This window comes from Magnolia sinica, chromosome 5, assembly GCF_029962835.1.
Source record: "Magnolia sinica isolate HGM2019 chromosome 5, MsV1, whole genome shotgun sequence".
Lineage (NCBI taxonomy): Eukaryota > Viridiplantae > Streptophyta > Magnoliopsida > Magnoliales > Magnoliaceae > Magnolia > Magnolia sinica.
The window spans coordinates 3,326,040-3,332,039 of record NC_080577.1 but is presented as its reverse complement, the minus strand read 5'-3'; the positions used below and the strand labels follow the sequence as shown (position 1 = coordinate 3,332,039).

At 33.6% G+C, this 6,000-nt stretch overlaps 1 long non-coding RNA gene across 1 annotated transcript; it reads left to right on the top strand.

Annotated features, from left to right (window-relative positions):
* The first annotated feature begins 1,190 nt into the window (after nt 1-1,190).
* Nucleotides 1,191-2,292, top strand: LOC131247185 (uncharacterized). Its single transcript, XR_009171561.1, has 3 exons — nt 1,191-1,829; nt 1,984-2,100; nt 2,202-2,292. It is a non-coding gene; the product is annotated as an uncharacterized LOC131247185 (long non-coding RNA).
* The last annotated feature ends 3,708 nt before the right edge of the window (nt 2,293-6,000 follow it).

Genomic DNA, 6,000 nt, shown 5'->3' with positions numbered 1-6,000 from the left:
GCTATACAAGTAGATAAAGATGATTAAATGACGAACATGTTCTGGGCAGATGGAATGTCAATAGTGGACTACAGTGTTTTTGGGAATGTCATTTTCTTTGATACTATATATAGGATAAATAGTTATGGACGGCTTTTTGCTCCATTTATTGGGGCAAATCATCATAACAAGACTTTAATATTTGGTGCGCCCTTACTATATCATGAAACGATTGAATCTTTAAAATAGTTGTTTCAAACATTTTTAAGTGCGATGTCTAGAAAACAACCAATGACAATACTAACAGACTAAGATGCTGCAATGGCCAATGCAATAGCTTCAGTGATGCCAAAAGCATATCATCGTCTATGTATCTGGCATATATACCAAAATGCTGCAAAACACCTTAGTAATGTATTTAATGATTCAAAAAGTTTTAGTTCTGATTTTAGTAAGTGTGTATATGATTATGAGGAAGAGGAAGAGTTTTTAGCTACATGAAATAACTTGCTCGAGAAATATGATTTAGTACAGAACAAGTGGTTACAGAATTTGTTTAAAGAAAGAGAGAAAAGGGTTATGGTGCTGACATGAAGAGCACGCAACGGAGTGAGAGCATGAATGGCGTATTGAAAAAATATTTAAGCACCAAATATAATCTTTTACGTGTCTTCACTCAATACAGACAAGTAGTGGCCGAACGACGATACAAGGAATCTAAAGCTGATTTCAATATGAGGCAAAGTATCCCAATATTGTTTGCTGACATCACAATGTTAAAGGAAGCAACAAAATCATATACTCTATAAATATTTGAAATATTCCAAGATGAGTATAAGAAGTGGCTAAGTCATGCAATGTTTAAATGTGGTGAGTCTGGAATGGTTATCGAGTTTCGAGTTGTTTCTAAAAGTAAAATGGAAGGGCGTACCATTAGATTTGACTCATTACATAGTATAGTGAGGTATAGCTGTAAGAAATTTGAATTTGTGGAGATCTTATGTAGTCACGTATTAAAAGTTTTAAATTATTATAATATAGATGTGCTTCATCCTCGTTATATTCTGAAGAGATGGCAAAAAGATGTAAAGGTATGTTATGTTAAAGATTATAATGGGTTAACAATACAAGCTGACCGCAATGTTACTTCATGTAAATGGTACAATTACTTGTGTCGCAAGTTTCTAAAAGTTGCGGCAATTGCTGGGGACATGAAGAGGTCGTCAAATTAGCTGATAAATATGCAGATATATATCATGATCAAGTGATGGAATGTATGAAAAGAATCAAAAAACTTCCATTAATGTCTGATGTTGTTAAAGAAAGTGAAGATGATGAACCTACATGCCATTTGATGACCAAAAGTTTAGATACCAAACATGCACACTCTGAACCTACAGAAAGTTTACATACTGAAGGTGCACCTTCCAATTCAACCGCAAGTGTACATACTGAAAGCACACGCCCTGAGCCAATTGAAATTGAAAACACTGAAAACGTACACCCTGGGCTAACCGAAAAACAAGTTACTTTTGTTGATAGTATGGGTACACAAATTGTAAGAGGGATTAAAGTAAAGCCCAAAGTTCGAGGCAACCATTGTACATTTAAAAATCCACTAGATCAAGTGAGGAAGAAAAGATCCTTATCTGAAACCGTTTAACCACAAGCAAGTCAAATATTAATGGTGAAGGAAAACAATCATGCACCATGTGTCATTTCAACCTTCACATTATATGGTGATGCTTCCTAACCCTAGTGGATCTATCAATGCATCAGTGGCTCAGTGTAGGTACCAACTACATGATGCTAGCATGTTCCAACAAAACCTTTTCAACGTCGGATATCAGGTATAAGTGAAGGTTAATTTAGTAAACTTGTAATATTCTATATTATCATCTTAAAAAGAAAAAAGAAAAAAAGAAAGAACTTATAATATTACATATAATATTTATATCATTTCTGCTTATTGGAGTTTTTATTATTGTGTTGTTGCTTTTTTAGAATTCAAATATTACCGGAGTGAGTTGTTCTGGATCCCAACCAAGTATTAACTTCTACTAGCAAAATCCCTCAAGCACCCCACATAATTCATCTACGGGAAGCGTCTTGCTTATCCAAGTAAAAAGGATTATTTGTATTTGACATATTATTGAATATACCTTTCGAATTTATACATGGTAAAAAATCATATTAACTAATATGTGAATTTTCATATGCAGCCATCATTACCATCATATGATAACAATCAATTATTGCGGTGTGAAGATTGTCACCCATGTTCGAGTAATTAGTATTTCTTTTTTTCAAAGGTAAGCATGTGTTCTAAGTAGTGTTCTATGTTGATAATGCAAATTTTGGTATAACCCAATTTGTCTAAAATGTATTTTTTTTAAATCATTACTTATCTTGCACTTAATTTTTATCATTATTTTATCTTAGATGCAGGTGGAGATGCAATTGCTGTTAGGGGTGGGCCAGCTCTTTTTGTCAAGCCCACCTGATTGAGTCTTAAAAAATAGTGATTGTCTTATACGATAAGTGAGGCCCATTTCTTTTTGGGGCACTTGCCCGAATGATTGTACAGCTATACAAGAAAGGGAGTAGAACAACCATCTAGCAGTTTTTTTCTACCCATTGTTTTAAAGGTCACTTGCCCGAATGATTGTACAGCTATACAAGAAAGGGAGTAGAACAACCATCTAGCAGTTTTTTTCTACCCATTGTTTTAAAGGTCAGGATTTCCAAGCTCATCATTCAAATCAAATGACAGGGAGTGCAAAGTGAAGAAAGATTTTATTATTATTATTATTATTATTATTATTTGAATTTTGCAAAGTCTTTGTGAAGAAAGATTTATTAAAAAGCATAAATAGGGGTTGTTGCAAGGTTTCCATCTTTAGTAAGTGGTGAGTTGTAAGGTTTCTATCTTTGTTCAGCAGGCATAGATAAGGACATCAAAAAGCATTTAAAATTCAATGTTTTAGAATGTTAATACAAATACTAAAATTGAATTTGTTTGAGAGGACTCAACTTTCCATCTATACTCGCATTTATACTTTTGCACGATAATTATTGAAAAAAAGTAAGGTGAAACAAAATCATTGAATGTATTTTTGTTTCCAGTTTATGTTGAGATGATTTTCAATGGGTAGGGAATGGAAAAGTTTGAATGCTTCTGGTCACTATAATCATTGAAATGTTTGAAGCCTCGCTTTTCCCAATGAAAAAGATATGATCATTGAGAGATTGATCTCCAAATCATAATTGAGTTTATTTCAGGTTGGACTTGAAAGGAATGTGATCATTAAGAGATTGATCTTCAAATCATAATTGAATTTACTTCAGATTAGACTTGAAAGGAATGCGATCATTGAGAGATTGAGCTTCAAATCATAATTGATTTTATTTCAGATTGGACTTGAAAGGAATGTAATCATTGAAAGATTGAGTTCCAAATCATTATTGATTTTATTTCAGATTGCACTTGAAAGGAATGTGATCATTGAGAGATTACGCTCCAAATCATTATTGATTTTATTTCGGGCTGCACCTGAAAGGAATGTGCTCATGATTTGAGGATTACTATGCCATTGCTACGCAATTCAATTTACTTCTGCATCCAAATACAGCCTAAAGCAATGTCCCACATACCTCCATATGGAAAACCTTAAACTATGCCATTGCTATGCAATTCAATTCACTTCTACATCTAAATGCGGCCTAAAGTAATTCACACATACCCCCGTGTGAAAAACCCAAAAGAGCCCATGAGCATCCAAATTTCAGAATGCCCTCAGATATACAACCTAATATCCAAAACAATGTTAGCATCCAAATTTCAAAATGCCCTCGGATCCCCAACCTTAGATCTAAAGCAAGGTTGGATGAAGGGTTCCCATTCTCTAGGGTTCCTTGGACAAATGCCACACTCATGGCCCAAACATCCTCTTACAACTAGAGCATTGGAACCTACAGTTCAAGGCCAAGTGGGCGACATCCATGCTATCTACTGTCACCACTGGTCCAATAGAGCCACCCAATTGAGGCAGGCACCAATCAACTAAATCAAAAGGTGCTTTGCCTTTGATATGAAAGTGTTTGCTAGCAACACTAGACACACGACTACCTCGTGAGCATCATCTGTCAATTTTAAGGGCGATGTATACAAACAAAATCTAATTCAATTCCATGTTAAAGCCATATTTCATTCACAACATAAAATTCACATCACACTCATTCTTTTGTGATCACACATTGATAGATATTCAAATCTAACAACAGTAATGTATTCTCCTAATTACAACCACCTTAATTTCACTAATAAAAAAAATTTACGGCCAAAAGATAGGGTGCAATGCATAATAGAAGCGTCTTTCCAATACAACTCAATTTACACAATTCACAGATACTACAAAATATATGTGTGAAGCCAGCATCCTTGACAAGCATTTGCGGATTTAGTAAACAGCTATCTCCAACACATTGGAGAGTAGATACTGTGAAGATTACCGTTATATTCAGCATTTGCAACTCACAACTAGGGACCCGCTCATCATAACTCAAAAATCACTTTGACCATATAGTTCTTAAAATCTACAATTCCAAACAACACTAATCACCGAAGTTAGCAATTATTCAAAAAATAGTAGATGAATGTAGTCATAAGCGCATGCGTACAATTTTATTTTAAAAAAAAAAAAAAAAAACAATTCCAAATGGTTGAATACAATTGCATATACTTTTAAAAAAAATGTGCATATTATTGTTGGAATAAGAAAATGTAACAACTTTCCTCCCCACAATCAAACTTTAGCCGATTTTTTTTTAAAAATTTTTAGAGATAACATTTAAGGCGAAGGTAACTTACTAAGATAATCATAGCGCTGATCAAACGAAGAACCCTAATCAAAATCGTAAAAAAATCTTAATCAAAATTGTAATGGAGATCCTAATCAAAACCTTAATCAAATGTTTGAAAAAAACCTAATTTAAGATTTTCAATTTACAATCTCTAATTAATCTGTAATCTCTAATTAGGGATTAAAAATTGAAAACCATAACTGGATTTTTTATTTTTATTTTTTTAAAAAAAAAGTCCCCAATTAAATTTACAAATGCAAAATCCTAATTAGGGATTGAAAATCGAAAAAAAGAATGCACATTTAATTAGGAATGTTATCTCTTAAATAAATATAAAAAATTAAAATTTTAAAAAAAAATTTTAAAAAAAAACAAATATGAAATCCCCTACTATGGATTAGGGATTGAAATGCTAATTAGGAAGTTGGAGAATCTCGAGTTATGGATTAGAGATTTGAAAAATCCCCTAATTTGAATTTTCAATTTCTAATATGAAAATACTAATTAGGAATTTGAAGAATCTCAAGTTATGAATTAGAAATTTGAAAATTTCCCTACTACAGATTTTCAATTTCAAACCCTAATCTCTAATCTCTCATCAAACTGTCAACCAAAGGGAGCAAAATCCATAATCCTAAATCGACGTCACCATGTAAAGAGAGAAGAGAAAGAATAGCAAAATTCCTAATCCTAGATCAACATCACCATGCAGAAAAACGAGTTGATGCCGATCCGAGAAAGAGAAAGAGGTTGAACTCGAGAGGGAGACGGTGAGGTGGACAGGAGAGACTGGCAAAGCTCTCTTTCTCTGCTTCTTCTTTTTCTTTTTTTCTTTTTTATTTCCTGTACGGCTAGAGAGATTTTTTAATTTTTATTTTTCTTCACGGAGGGAGAGACGCGGGAGAGAATCTCGCTACGCAACTGGTGAGAGAAACGGGCTAATGCAGTTTGCTTTGCCGTTTGGAGGAGTGAAACTGGCCCCACATGTGAGGGCCAATAGAATGCCGCCACCTCAGCTCAGTAGCCCTTACGGTTATGAGTTACTCAATACACAATCCAATTCCATGTAAGTTGTCCAATCTTTTGCAACTTTCTAATTATAGTGAATTATTTGTCAACTTGCCGTAGTTTTTTCTTTAAATAGTTTTTCACGTAGAA